This window comes from Protopterus annectens, chromosome 1.part0, assembly GCF_019279795.1.
Source record: "Protopterus annectens isolate FY-2018-M chromosome 1.part0, PAN1.0, whole genome shotgun sequence".
In the NCBI taxonomy this organism is placed as follows: Eukaryota; Metazoa; Chordata; order Ceratodontiformes; family Protopteridae; genus Protopterus; species Protopterus annectens.
The window spans coordinates 961602866-961618623 of NC_056725.1; the positions used below are offsets into that span (position 1 = coordinate 961602866).

A 15758-nucleotide genomic window follows, 5' to 3' on the forward strand; every position below is an offset into this window, starting at 1 on the left:
TTGAGTACAATGCCCCATTTGGTATGTACCTCACCCGGCATTTGCAACAGCTGGAGAGACCACAAAAGTACCTCACCAAGAGGATCAAGGGTCTCCAACATGTGTCTTATTCTGCCAGACTAAAGAAACTTCAGCTCTATTCAGTAGCATACCGCCTGCTCAGAGGTGATCTCTGCCTGACGTACAAGGCCATGTCCAATCAGGATCTGATGGACATGCTCCACCTCAAAAGATCCAAATCCATCAGGACCACGAGAGCTAAAGACTTAAACCTCGGCACAAGTATGAATAGGACATGCTGGAGGGATAGGTTCATAACCCAGAGGCTTCCCATGCTTTGGAACAGGATCCCAGTTTGTATTAGGCAGAGCCCCTCACTGACTCTCTTCAAGAGAAATCTTGATGAGTGGATGGGAGATCGTAAGTTTACCCCAGGGATCACATCTGTGTCACTGCTAGACAGGGGCACAGTAAACTAATTCTATTATATAAGGGGACCTTCATTGTGTCACTACTAGACAGAGGCACAGTATTCTAATTTTATTCTGTACATTTTTGTACCACTTCATGGGGTGGCAAAAGCCACATCACTATGGCTAGGCTTACAAATGCCCCAGGGCAGATAGCCTAGTACTATACTATGAAACTATGAAAAGGTATACTGATTTATAGCCTGATATAACGAGAAAATGATGCTCATGGAAGTGTGCAGCAAGGAGCCATAATTGAAAGGACAAGATCAGGGGTATTTGGACTTTGTTTTATTTTAGTTTATTTAAAATTTAATTTAATTTAATTTAAAAATTAAAATTTATGTAAGTTTACTTTAGTTTATTGAAGGATAGTTGAAGTCCCCCAATATAAAGGTGTTAGGATGAACGGAGATTTTGAGCATTAAGATGGCAATTATCATCAGAATGTGCATTGAAGGTGTTCAACTAGCTATGAAGTGTTAATCTTGTTTAGTGTGACTTTTAAGAATTCAAATTTGGGGTTCTGGGTAATCAGTAATAAGGTGATAATATCACAGACAAATACTGATATTTTCCGGTAACTCCCAATAAGTTGGTAGACAGTGTTACAAGAATGTGGAAGTGGGCTACAAACACTGACACAAATGCTTTCTCTGGTCATAAATCTCAGCTGTAATTAGCCATACAACAGCTGCTGAGAGAGTATAACAAGATTTCATGGTTTATGTGAGGAAGCCGAAGTGCACTAAAATACAAGCCAATGTGAGAAATTACTAAAAGTCATACTTTACTTATGTGTGTTGCTGTAGGCATTATTTTATAGGAAGGGGAGGTACACCCTGGGATTAAGAAAATACATCTTCAGGGTGTGGAATACCTTTTAACAAAGCCCCAAAGCACAGGCAGGGCAGGGCGTACCCTTTCTTTACACCACTATATTCTTATAAACACAAGTAATCCATGTGCTACCTATATGATTCGGGTAAGATAAGAACATATTTGTAGCACTGCACCTTCCTACATACTAAAAATTAAATGTTTCTTGTTCAAACAATACATTGACATACCGTCACTTTACTGCCCGAGTAACTAGTTTTCTAGTAACCAGAATTCTAGCACTTGTTCACAGAGAACAAAGAGGGGAAAACTCAAGAAGATGGGAAAAAAAAGCATTCAAAGGTGAAGACATTTGCCTGAAATTCTGAAAATGATCAAGTGTTGAGTTAGTTATGTTGTCATAATACAACATGGCACACAACACTAGCATAAAAGCAGAGAGATCAACAGACAACTCCAGCCGAATGTTATTCTTCTCATCAGAAGGTGTTTTCATTCCCTTTAATCCAACCCATTAGTGCCACAAACAAGGAAAACAACTTGACAGCAATCACAGTGACTTCTGCTTTAACTTATTTCTGCAGTTATGCTGTTTCTGCATGTCTGGCTTTCTTGAAACTCTTGCTTTACCTTCTATTTGTCACATAATCTGGGCCACAGCAGGTCTAATGCCACAACGGTAAGGCATCCACTGCACTACTATTGACCCGAGATCAAATACAGGCTTGGTCACTGTATGGCCAGATAGATGAGGACTGGGAGCAACATGCAACTGAAACGCACCTTTCTTGGATGGAGGGGTCATGACAATCCCACTTTAGGATGATGCAGACTCTGTAATCAAGCTCATGAAGAACATGCTCTATTAAACAGCATACACCAGTTAGGCCTGTCAGGTGGGTTTGAGAATAAGCATGCATGCCATCATCATGCACAGCACTACTGCAAGTCATACGTTCTTGCACCAAATGACAAAGAAGCCATCAAATGTGGACACATGCAGGGAGGAGTAAATAAATTTCAGACTTTTATGAACTTAAGAAAACTATATCAAGCAGGTATCTGATTCTAGCTACAGTAAAAACTACAAGAAAGACCATACCAAGCTAAAGTCTTCACTGTGTGATACCTTAAACCTCCTGTAGTGGAGGCCCATGGGATATATGCAAATGCCCTCTTAAAGGCTTAACAGTGTTTCAGTGACATGCTTTTTGAATGCCAATGACTTTTTACTTTAAGCTTTTTTATGGGCACATTGAGGCCAATAAAGCTAAACCACACTAGCTGCAGACGAGCAGACTTTGGCCTTATCAGGACAGCAAAAGTGGATTGTTTGGCTATACTTGACAAAAAAAAAAAAAAAAAAAAAACAGAGCTCAAGATCAAGCCCAATGTCAAACATTAAGGTGTCTGCAAAACATCCCAAAAAAACTCCAAAGCAAAGGGTAAAAGAAAGTCACACAGGCAAACCATTCAGTAACAACTGCAAGAAAGACCAAGCCAAGTTAAAGTGCTCACTTTGCAATACCTTAAACCTCCTACAGTGGAGAATCAAACAGTTTTACTCCAATTTACTGACTGCAGTCAGCCTTTCTAAGGGCATGTTACCAGTCATAGATGATAAACTTCCCACTTCAGCTAGAAAATGTGACTTTAAACAACAATTCTAAGTCTGAACAAAAGCACTAGATATGCTAGTTCTTTCAAGCCTAAAATTATAATACATCTTTAAGTACAGTGCGCAAAAGTACAGTTGTGTAAGTTGAACTTGCCATAACAGCAAATGTTCAAATGATCACTACTGCAGTAGACATAGCTATATGTATAGCTATATGTGTTATATCCTGCCAAGGATATAACACCGGACCAGCTTTCAAAGCTTCAGGGCACCTTCCAAGCGGCCAGTGTATCAGGCAGCTAGAGCTAAGCTGACTAAAAGACAAGTTTGGGCGCCAAGCACTTCAGAGTTTCCTGCCAGCAGAGAAAGGAAAGCCAAGCAATGAAAGGGCAATACTAGGAACAAGAAAAAAAAATGTCCACACCCTAGCATAAAAAAACACCAAAAAGCAAGACAGTTGGAAGGAGGGAGCAGCTACTGCAGCAGGTATCATCTGATCATCTACTGTTAAGGTTAAGTTCAAGTCAGACAACTCTACTATGCTCATCATGTTGATGCGCTGCTGCAGTACCATTAGCTGTATGGGCAATTACTTTGCATTTACATTTGGGAGGAGAAAGGAGAAGAGCCAGGAGTCCCTGCAGAATTGGTCCTAGTAAAGCCTGATCTGCACCTAGACAAAGAATCAAGCTTGTAGTGCTTTGCAAAAGTATGCACAGAGGACCAAGTAGCAACTTCTAGAATCTAAAAAGCCATAGATGAAGCCAAAGCCCTGGTGGGCCTTGACCGTGCCTGGAATAGTTTTGTTATGGCAAGTATAACAAAAGGTAATGGTCTTAGACGATCATGTGGAAATTGTCTGTTTTGACACAGGTTGTACCTTCCTACCCTCACAAGAAATGAACAACTGAGCCAAAGACCTGAAAGATTTAGTTCTGTCAGGATAGTACCAGAGTTGTCTGTGGATGCCCAGGATATGGATTCTCCTTCATTTTAGGTTCCGGACAGAAAACCGGGAGATAGATAGTTTGACTTAAGGTAAACTCAGATACCACTTTAAGCATAAAGAATACCCTGTCCCTATGGAAAATGAGATAGGGTTGATTAAGCATAACAGCTTGCAACTCAGATACCCTTCTTGTAGAGGTCAGAGCAATCAGTAAAACTATTTTCCATTTAAAGACTCTCAAGTCAGACTGATTAGTTGGTTCAAATGGAGCAACTGTTAGCTTCTCTAACACAAAATTAAGATGCTCCCAAGAAGGGATCACTGTTTTTCTTGGAGGCCTCTTATGCAAAACCCTTTTCAAGAACACTTTGACATGAGACTGCACTGAAAGAGAAGGATCCATGGGCAGACATATTATAATGGCCGATAAATAAACCTTGACAAAGAAATAAAAAACGCCATAGGAAAGTAACTCATACAAACACTGTAAAACCAGAGAACAACTAGCCCTGAATGGTTGCTGGTTATGTTGTTGACACCAACTAGAAAAGCCTTTCCATTTGCTAATATAAGATTTTCTAGTAGCTGGCTTTGTTGTTTCTATTAGTACCTACTGCACATCCTAAGTAAACAGGTGGCTAAAAGGAATTAAGACCCTACCATCCATTGTGTAAACTGAAGATGACTGATGTCAGGGTATATCAAACACCCTTGCTCTTGTGTGAGTAGACCCAGTCTGTAAGGAAGTCATTCCCAAGAGAAGGGAAAACCACGGTTGCCTGAGCCAGAAGGGAGTCACCAAATGATCCTGGGGGATTCCTGCTGAATCGTCAGAAGTGTTCTGTATATTAGTAGAAAGGGTGGAAAAGCATCCAGGAATATTCCTGTTCAAGGAAAAGAAAAGGTGTCTTTCTTCCAGGCCTTTCTGCATTCAATCCTGGAACAGAATGTCAGCTGATTGTTCAGAGAGAAGGCAAAAAGGTCTACTTGAGGAACTCCCCACAGATTGATCAAACATTGGAAGACCTCCTGATCTAGTTTCCCGTCATCAGGTTCTGAGCTTGTCTTGCTCAGCTTGTCTGCACCACAATTTTGCTAAGACGGAACGTAGGATGCTTGTAGAGTGAGACTGTGCTGTAAATCTTTATCCCAAGCCAACACTGCTAGTTTGTAAAGGGGTACAATCTGGTTCCCCCTTTCTTATTTATGTACCAGATGGCTATAGCACTGTCTGCAACCACTTAAAGAGGTCCTGGGGACCAAGATGGTTTAAAGTTGAGTGCCTTGATCAGGACAAGCATCTCTAATATTTTATGGGCTTGTGTCTGTCCTTGGTGTCCCACACTCCATGCATTTTTATCCTGCCTGAAACTGCTCCCAAACAAAGTCTGAAGTGTCTGTAGCGACTGACTGCTTTGGAGCAGGAAGGGAGAAGGAGTGACCTGGATTTAAGGATATCGGTTACCTCCACTAAAAGATTTCTCTTCTTACCAACCCTACCAGTGGCATTTGAAAAGATAAAGGGTGTCGATACTGGGCCCAAAGAGATTTCAGATAACACTATCTTTCTCTTATGGAGTCTTGCCAGGGGTATCATTAGAAACATAGATGCAAACAGATACAAACTCCTTAAGTATTCCTTCGCAGCGACCAAAGTTTGAGTGGAAAATATTAAAAATGTTTCCAAATAAAGATCTATTTTTCCTGTGGAAGAAAAGCTCTTTGAACTTGTGTCTAGTTAACATCCCAAGAACACAATCCTGCGTAAAGGAGTCAAGAAAGGCATCTGGATGCTTTCTTGAAATCCCAGCTTGTGTAAAAGATCCGTCACCCAAGACAGAGATTCCTGACACTTTGAAAAAATACTCTGCAAAGATAAGCAAGTAGTCTACATATGGATACCTGATACTTTGTAAGGATAAGCAAGTAGTCTAAATATGGATACCTGTAGCCTGCAATGAGCTATACCTGGAGCTAGACACTTTGCAAACACTATTGGTGCAGTGGATAGTCCAAAGGTTAAGGTAGAGAACTGACCGTGTGATCCAGACAAACCGTTAAGAAACATCTGCTGTCTGGAAAAAAAGGGATATCATGATAAGCATCTTTTAAGTCTACTGTTATCAGGAAATCTGATGGAGAAAAAGGAGGTAACAGGTTGTGAAGTGATATCATTTTGAATCTCAGCACTATCACAAATAGGTTTAGAAAAGAAAGATCCAGAACTGATCTCCAAGCATTTTCTTTCTTTGACAATTGGAACATCCTTGAATAAAAACCCTTCCCCACCTGGGAAGGAGGAACTGGTTCTATCAAATGTCTACTCTGGAAGAGGAGGAATGACACCCCTCTAAACACACACCCCCACCCCAGACAGAAGGATTTCCTCCCACTGACACCTGTAACCTTGATAAAGGATTTTCAGATCTATTTGTCTGAAACAATCTGTTGCCAAAGACAAAAATGGAGATTCTGGAAGAAAGAGAAGGCCAGGGTTGGAGGGGATTTCTTGAATAGTCACTCAGATTTGTTTGGACTGTCCTTGGATTTAGAAGGTTTGAAACTTCTTTTTGGAACTCCCTTGCTATTTATTCTTAAATGGTTGTTTACCTGAATTTTGTTGAGACAGTATAATCTGTTTTTCACGTAAAATTGAGGAGATAGAAAATCCCTTGGACAATTTGGAAAAGGAGGGCTGGAATACCTTGGAGATCCCCTGGATCACCTTTCCCCTTTCATTCCATGTTTTGATCACTGTGCAGCAGGGGTGCAAAACACAATCGTTATACAATGGAAAATTTAAAATCTCATTTTTAACATTATCTTGAAGGTTCTGAGAATGCAGCCATGCAAACCTCCTCAAAACAGTACCAGTGGCAATAGCCCAAGAAGGACCAACAGAGTCATACACACACTGCAAACAAAGAGTAGTGACCTGTGCAACAGAAGAACCCAAGTTATTTAAAGGAGATGTTTCCCCACAAGAAAAAACTGCAGAATGAATATTCCTCATACTTTCACAATTTATCACAACAAACTTTAACAAATGACCCTGATAATGCAAAATACTGAAAATCAAAGTTGCACAAGTATACACTTTTTTCCATACCTATCAATCATTTTTCATCCTTATCAAAAAGATTAGTACTGGAATTAACTAAGTGCTTTTCAGAAGTGGGATCAACTAAAGTTATAGCTGCTGGGTCACGGTTGGGACTAGTGACTGAGGAATTTTATACATCCTCTCGGCACTTTTAAGGACAGCTGGCTGAGTATCATGAACATTGCAGGCAGTAACATACCTGCTAAAGCAGAGAGAACAGGAAACAGGTGTAGGTTCTGGAAAATCCTTCTGTAGCAACTCAAAGTATTTTCTAAGGGACTAATAAAACTCAAGGTTACCCACTGAAAACACCAGCATATTCCTGCAATAGTCTCAGAGAACGAGAAAGCCCCACAGGGAGAATCAGAAACAGAGCTCTCTTCTGTGTCTGGATTGGAAATCTGAGGAAAAAAAATATGCATCTGTCCCTGGATTTTCCTATTCAGAGTCAGTATCTTGAATCGCTTCAGGAAAAGAGGAATCCCTCTTTTACCAGAAACTACTTTACAAGAAGAATCAGCAGCCTGAATTAAACCATGAGCCAAACTCAGTAAACTACTCCTACCCAAAGAAATTTAAGAAAAAGATGCAGGCTTGGTTTTCTCTCTCTTTTTGACAGGACAATGGGGCCAAATGTATTACTAATGGCAGCAGCTGCTTCCCCAGAGACGGGCACAGCATTCTGACACAATATGGAAACCTTCCCTGTTCCCTCTCCCAGAAATGACAAGAGGGCCTCTCCTTTATCCACTGAGAGAGACCTCATATAGTCCACAGAAGACATGGTAACACCAGTCCATACTGGCTGTAGGTGTTACACCAGAGGGATCCATGGTAAAAGATGAGTGCTCTGAGGTACAACAAATGGGTACAGAAGAGGTAAATTGCTAGCATGCTGTGCTGACAAGGCTGTTTGTTTAACTCTTTCTTTTTGTGGTTGGGAGGAGGACAGACTGTGGGACCAGTCAATCTGTTCCATGGTCAAGCCGAAAATGGTCTCTCTCCCCCCTGGAAAAGACAAGCACACATTTCCAATAAACACTACTGGTCCACAAAAGTTAATCTTTTGATAGAAAAGACAAACTAAAAAGTACTTTAAAACACTATGCCAGCCCCACAAAAGAAAAATAAAGCGTCTCTCTGCAAAAAAAAATGTTTTCAATTATTTTACACTACTTTTAAAAATGACACTGAAAACAAGTGCGCTGTTTAAAAAGTACATTACATTACAATCTCAAAATAGACCTTTAAAAACAACATTCCTAGCTTTAAAATAAAATTTCTGAAGAGAATCGTAATAAAACCAACAAAATTAAGAAAATGGAAGTTTTTTCCCCCAAAGGGAACTTATCTGCTCAGGAAAGGAAAGCACAAGCCGACTATTAATTTGCGAAATCCTCAGAGGGACCTACTCATCAGAGGCAGTAAAGTTCGGAAGGACTTCATGCTCAAACTTGCCTTTTACTCAACTCGGCTCAAGCTGCTTGACAGTATGGGTTCAAGGAGGGTGCCCTGATGTTTTGGAAGCCGGGTGGCTGTCATATCCTTGGCAGGATATAAATACATATAGCTAAGGCTACTGCAGCAGTAATCAATGCTGAATGTCAGCCACTACCAAATCACAAAAGAAGTCATTATAAAAGGCAAAAGCACAGTTTAGCCAGTGACAGTAAAAGTTAATCAGTACTCTCACTGTGACATTCTGTTCATTAAAATGTGTTTTCATAAAATTACATCACAGAAACAAAAACCTTGACTTTAAAATAAAATTTTACTCCTTGTCAGGTAATTTCTGGGTTATAGAAAATTAAAACTCACTTTGAGAGGGATGCATAGACATATGTACCCCAAAAAATACATGTACACATAGTACATATATTTTACACACACACAGACATATATATATATATATATATATATATATATATATATATATATATATATATATATATATATAATAAATGTGTGTATGTATGTGTGTGTGTATATATATATATATATATATATATATATATATATATATATACACACACACACACACACATATATATATATATATATATATATATATATATATATATATATAAATGTGTGTGTGTATGTGTGGTGTGTGTGCATATATACATATATATATATTTTATATATATATATATATATATATACACACACACACACACACACACATATATATATATATATATATTAGACAAACACACAGATATATATTTCACATTTTATCTTAGTGTTTTAGTTGAAATTCTCCATTAACAGCATGAGATATGCTAGTTAAACTGGCACAAACAACCTGTGCTCGTTTCTAGAAATGCTATTTAGTTACATGTCGGTGAAATGCATGCCCTGAACAGAAAATATCAAACCGCTATTCATACACTCAGTTGCAAACATCTGATCCAGATGCCACGCACTGTCAAACTTTAGGAAAAAATGACATGTACCATATAGGCAGCAGAGTTTGAATGTGAGACAGGATAAAGTGCAAGAATACAGTCCTGTTGTACACAGTTCAAGGATGAAACACTGCCTTCCTAAGATCACAGATACGAGTACAGAAAGCAGATACTGAATACTGTATATTCCCACAACTGGAACATACTTTGCTCTGTTGCCAGATTAATAGACATTTAGAGAGGAAAGTGCTGTAGTTTTTTTGTGACAGCCAACAGCAGTCACCTTTTATTCTATCTGTTTTGATCAGCTGTAGTAAAGAAATGCTCCTCTTCACAGTAAGAAAGAATTAGTGTGAATGGATTTAATACCACAATGTAATAGACACCCAAGAAAAAAGTACGTTGTCAGAAATAAATGAAACACAAATTATGCCAAAAGCCACTTTCCTTCACAAGGAATCAATCCCCTGATCTCCCTCTAAAAGCAACAACCTTATTAACAGCTACATCCCCAAAGACCATGGAGGTAATTCAGGCTGCAAATCTCATTTACTGCACTACCTTTCTCAAACAAACTTCAGACAAAAGCAGTCTGTAGTGAACAGATAGACATATATACATGTACACACACATGCATACAGCATAAATAACTTCATTAAAAGTTTGAGAAAGAAGTCTCATTCAGTACCTCACAACAGAAGACTAATGAACTTGCACTTTTCAGCAGCAGGAGTTCTCCGAACACAACAGTCTCACAATGCACTTCAGTACTCACGCCACTTCAGAACAATTTGCTCTCATTATCCAGAGACTGTGGGAAGCCAAAAAAAATTCAGCTAGTCTTTTTCAGAAGTTGAATGAGTAAGTCAGACCCCACCCAAACTCTGACACTGCCCGAAGGGGACATGCTCAGTGAGAGAAAAACAGCATTTTTTTTGATGATACTGTATGTATGCTTGTCTATATATCCTTTTTTTCATACAGAGAATGAAAGGCATAATGGTCTCAAGAGAGACTGCTGTGATTCAGCTGTCTGACAGGAAGAGACGAGCAGTTCAGCCCATCAAGAAGAAATGAAAATGATACACAAAGACAATGAATAGAAGCCCCATCGTGAATTCAGTAAACAAATACACTAAAGAGCACAGATAATTTACAGTTCACATCACTACAGAAGTATAAAGATGTTGCTTGCTTGGTATTACTTTTCAGGAATAGTCGTCGTCCAAGTCATAAACTCTATTACATAGTGTGTATAACAACAGAAATACATGGGTACAGAGCAGACATACAAAACAGAAAATTGTGTTATTTGGTAATGTTGGTTAACAGCATTAATTGGTATCTGTTAAAGTTTCAGCCATGTAACATGAAGACACCACATCACTGGATCAAGGCTAGAAAATTAGCATTAATAACTAGCAAGAAAGCAGGACAATTACTATTTTGTCTTACTCTAAGCTGCGAATACTTTAGAACTGTATTTCTGTAACAAAATTAATAATATACACGCTACTTGTATTACTACTGTGATGTACCATTCAGAGTTGCATGAAGCTGTTAAGAATCTGCCTCCTGGGGAAAAAAAATCATATGACTGGTAACCGCATCAGAAGTAATAAAAAGGGCATGTTTTCTCTCTCCTTAAAGTGCTTGGGCTCAACAAAGACAGAGAGTGGTTAACCATCTGACAAAGTAATGTTTACTGGTTTTACCTATAGTTTGTGTGAAATGGAGTACAATTTCAGTAGTGCATTTAAAATACAATGTTTCTTCCTTGTGAGCAATAAAATGGGCTGTAATCAGTGAATCTTTAAAATCACAAAAAAGTTGTGCATACTTTAAACTCAGTCTTCTGGTCACAGTAAAAATAAGAACTGTACTCAGGGCTGGATTTGTAAAAACTCTGATATTAGCTTATACCTCAACATTAAAAAAACACCAAACCGTGTTATCCCTCAAACACCTGCAGATTTGTTAAAACTAACTCTTTAAAATATGAATACATACAATCATTATTTTAACAAAGAAAATGAGTTTTATAAATCTAAAAACTTGACTGCATGAACTTATGCGTGCATATTCAGCTATGAAGAACAGACAGCAGCCTCTATGCAGAAGACACATTTATCAAAGTGTAACTGCAGATATATGCCTGTTGCTAAATTTACAGCAAATGGACCGTAAAGAAATTGGTAGTGTATGGAGAGCTGTGATTACTCTCCAAAAGCAGTTAAATGTCATCCTGATTCTGCACAAGACCCAACATTAACATTTCTACGGGTGAAGAACAATTAAGTACCCCCTAAGTGCTACTGAAATTAAGTCTGGCACTAAAAGCTGACAGTGCCGGCCAATAAACAGCAGCAACAGCAGCAGGAAGTACAATGGTGTAAAATCCTACCACAACAGTAGATGTCCTGCTCTTCATTGCTGTAGTAATATATACAGAAGGGATGCCCTACACTGGGCAGCTCGTCTCTCGACAGATCTTTGTGCCATACATAACATTTATGGCGCACAAAACATAGGGCATAAAAGGCATGTACAAACGTAACTACCTTGAACTGAATTGACGCAGAAGAAAACAGGCGTTATAGGGCAAAGGAGTCCATGCATATCCAGAAGGAAAGAATGAAGAACAAACAATAGGGGGTTGGAGGGAGGAAGTGAATACTGCAACAACGAAGAGAAGAACATCTACTGTTATGGTAAAAATTTTACACAACTGTAGTACGTCATTCTGTATCACTGTTGCAGTATTCAGTACAAAAAGGAGAGTAAAAAAGCTCCAGAATGGGAGGTGGAAGGCTGAGAAAAACCCTCAACAAACCCACACAAAATGGTTTCAGCAAAACCTGCTCTGGCCCTAGAAACCATGTTCAACTTATAATGCTTAGCAGAGCTATGCATTGAAGACCAAGAAGCAGCTTCAAAGATGGAATTTGTGTCCAACCCCTTGAAGAAAGCACCAGAAGAGGCAACAGCCCTAGTGGAATGAACCCTAACAGAAGTAGATAGAGAGTTGTCATGAAACTAACAGAAGAAAATGGCCTTAAATATCCATGAGGAGATGGGTTGCCTAGAAACACACAAGCCCAAAGACCTGGGATGAAAGGAAACAAAAAGTTGATGAGATTTACAAATAGTTTGTTTTATTCAAACAGTACCTGAGCAGTCTGTGCAAATCCAAGGTATGCAGATTGAGAAGGGAAAAAGGGAGTTGCACTGACCGATTCAAGGACAACTCATTGACTACTATGGGCATGAAAGAAGGATTAGTATGAAGAGACACCTGTACCTGTGAAAAAGCAAAAAAGGAGGAATGGCCATAAGGGTCTTGAGGTCAGAAACCCTCCAAGAAGAACAGCCAGCAACAAAACAGTTTTCCAGGTACAATGCTGCAAAGAAACAGAATCTGCAGGTTCAAAAGAAGCCTAAGTCAATTTTTCCTAAAGAAAATTAAGGTCCCAAGGAGGAGGAGGAGGAACAGACTTTCTTGGAGGCCTAATACATAGGACGCCTTTAAGAAATTGCTTGACCTCAAAACAAGAAGTCAAAGGAAGATTCAAGGGCAGACAAGAAGAAATATCTGACAAATGGGCCTTCACAGAATAGGCCAAACCAGACTGGAGCAACTCACACAAATAACAGAGGACCAGAGGGACCCACTTAAAAAGGGTCCAGGTTATGACCACGGCACAAGCCTGAAAATCTCCTCCATTTGGACATACGATTTTCTGGTTGAGAGTTTCCTTACCTCCTGTAAAACCCTAAGCCCATCTGCAGAAAAGAGCTGCCTGAAAGGGATCACAACCCTATAACCCAAAATGTCAGTTGCAGTGTAGGTAAGTGGGGACGGATGAGAGACTCCCTGTCCTGTGTGAGGAGATCCAACCAGTGAGGCAACTTGTGATTGCCCCTGGCCAGATGAATTAAGAGGGGGAACCAGTGCTGTTTCGGCCAAACGGGAGTCACTAGCAAGATTTTTGTGGAGTCCTGCTGAATCTTCTGCAGGACTCTTGGAAGTACAGAATGAGTGAAAGCATAAAAAAACCTCCCCTTATAAGGTAAGGATAGGGCGTCAGATGGCATGGCTCTTTGGAACAGAAGAGAGGAAGCTGCCTGTTCAGAGGGGAGGCATAAAGATCTGAGGTATACCCCACTGATTGACAATGACCATAAACAGGTCTCTGTGAAGCATCCATTCATGTTTTGGACCTGCTCAGAATCTGCCACAAAATTATGCTTTGAAGGAATGCATATTGCCTGAAGAGATAACTGATAAATGAGAGCCATTTCCCAAGCCTGAAGCATCATCCTGACTTGAAGTGCCATTAAAGTTTCCGCATATACAATCTGGCAAGAAGCAGCATTAGAATAAGAGGCAATGAATGCCAGGGCCTAAAGAAACTCCCTGACAGGCATGGCAGTCAGAGGAAAAAGAGACTGAAAGAAGGCAGTCAAAGGCAATACCTTAGGAGGTGGAAAAAAACAACTTTGGTACAGTCTGAATTCTGCATCCCAAATACACATGATCTGAGAGGGAGTCAGAACAGACTTGTGGAAGTTAATAGTAAACTCACACTTTGAAGAAGAAAGATGGTAAGAGTGCAAATCCTGCAACACTCAACTGGGAGAAAGTGCCTGACGCAACAGATCATCTAGATACGAAAAAAATCTGAATGCCTTGGAGCCTGCAGAAGGTAATCACAGGAGCTAGGCATTTTGTGAATACCCTTGGGGAAGTAGATAGGCCAAAGAGAAAATCAGAGAACTGAAAATGAGAGAAAGACAGAAAAGTAAACACTTCATGAGGCAGGGTCAACAGGGATATGAAAGTAAGCATCTTTTAAATCCAAGGACAACAGAAAAGGTGGGGTAATAAAAAAGGAAGCAGTTTGAAGCTTAAACATCTGAAAAGAAGGGATGTCAAGAAAGGTGTTGAGCTGGGAGAGATCCAAAATAGGTCTCCAATTGCACTCATTTAGAGGAACCAGGAACATCTTGGAAAAAAAAAATCCTTCCCACTTGGGAAGGGGGGATAGGTTGAATGGTGCCTTGGTTCAAAAGGGACTCTAGGTGCTCCAGGAAATGAGGAAGTTCCTCTACAGGAGTTTGGAGAATTTCAGAAAAAGGAGGGAGAGACTTCCAAACCATGAAGTAACCCTGACCGATGACAGAAAGAACCCAAGAGTCTGAAGTGATGGCATGCCAATTTGGAAGACAAAGGGAGAGCCGAAGGGACAAAGGAAATTGGGCTACAGGGGATTGTTAAGGAGAAGCAGGCTTATCAGACAAAGGAGGTTTCTAGGCCACAGAAATCTGAGAAGCCTTAGCAGAGGCCTAACAGGCTTGTTTGTGAACAAAAGCAGACCTAGAAGGATAATTCCTCTGGAACTTGGGGATAGGAGAGATAAAATATGTTTAAGGTATTGCATGGTTTTGCCTTTCTCTTGGAGACTTAAACATGTCAGCAGTAGCAGTCTCAAAAAGATGAGAATTACCCAAAGGAGCATCCAACAACTTAGACAATGTCCTCAGGAAGAGACTGGGAATGAAGGCAAGAAAAACGCCTCATGATGGAACAAAAAGCCACATCCCTAGAAGAGGTATCAGCAGCATTACAACTATGCTCAAGAGTAGCAAGCCACTTAAGAACCTAAGGCAGAGGATCTGCTATCAGAAATAGGGCCGACAGAGGTAATCTGAATAGCCTCAGTAATCAAGGCCAGAGCATAATTGGACATGTGGATCTGGTAATCAATAGCCTCTAAAGGCCAAAGTAGAAGTAGTGTAATCCTTCTTGCCAATTCTCTCAGTTGCCATGCTATATCTACCAGAAGGCAAAAGTTTGGAAAAGGGAAATAGTTTAGAAGGTTTGTCAAAAGAGACTGACACCACAGCAAAATCAGAAGAAGCGCATGTAAATGACAACTCTCAGGAACCTCACAGACCTTGCCAGGTTTCTTAGGAGCAAAAGGCTGAGAATTAGGAGACTTGCAAGCAGAAGTGAAAGCATCTCACAAGGCAGCCAACACAGGAGGAACTACTGATGGTTTAGGAGTATCCACCTGAAGCAACTCGTATCTTCTCTGAATATTCAACACTTGAGAAGAATCCCACTTAAAGAATTCCATCAACCTAGCAATTGTGCCCCCAAAGGACAATTCCTCAAAAAGAGACTCAGGGTTAACACTTCTCTGCATTAGAACCACAAGCCAAAAGTCAAGGCATCTGTGAAGAATGGAACAAAGACCCACCTGCCAAAAATGAAACTATTGGCCAACTGCTGCTCCTGTGAAGCCTCTGAGCTGCTTCTCCTCAACGTGGCAACAAGTACTGAAGAAATCTTCAATTTGACAACTGA

The 15758-nt window shown here is 39.9% G+C and overlaps 1 protein-coding gene across 21 annotated transcripts in view; it reads right to left on the reverse strand.

The window, feature by feature from the left end:
* The window catches only part of EPB41L2 (erythrocyte membrane protein band 4.1 like 2), a 2741769-nt gene that overhangs the window by 2074881 nt on the left and 651130 nt on the right, over window positions 1–15758 (reverse strand). Inside the window, exon 1 of one of the 21 annotated variants that reach the window (XM_044064490.1) lies at window positions 10077–10208. The exons of the other annotated variants lie outside the window; for them this stretch is intronic. The gene's annotated coding sequence lies outside the window, so the exon portion shown is untranslated. Of the gene's footprint in view, window positions 1–10076; window positions 10209–15758 lie in introns of those variants that run through there. 21 annotated transcript variants of the gene reach the window in all.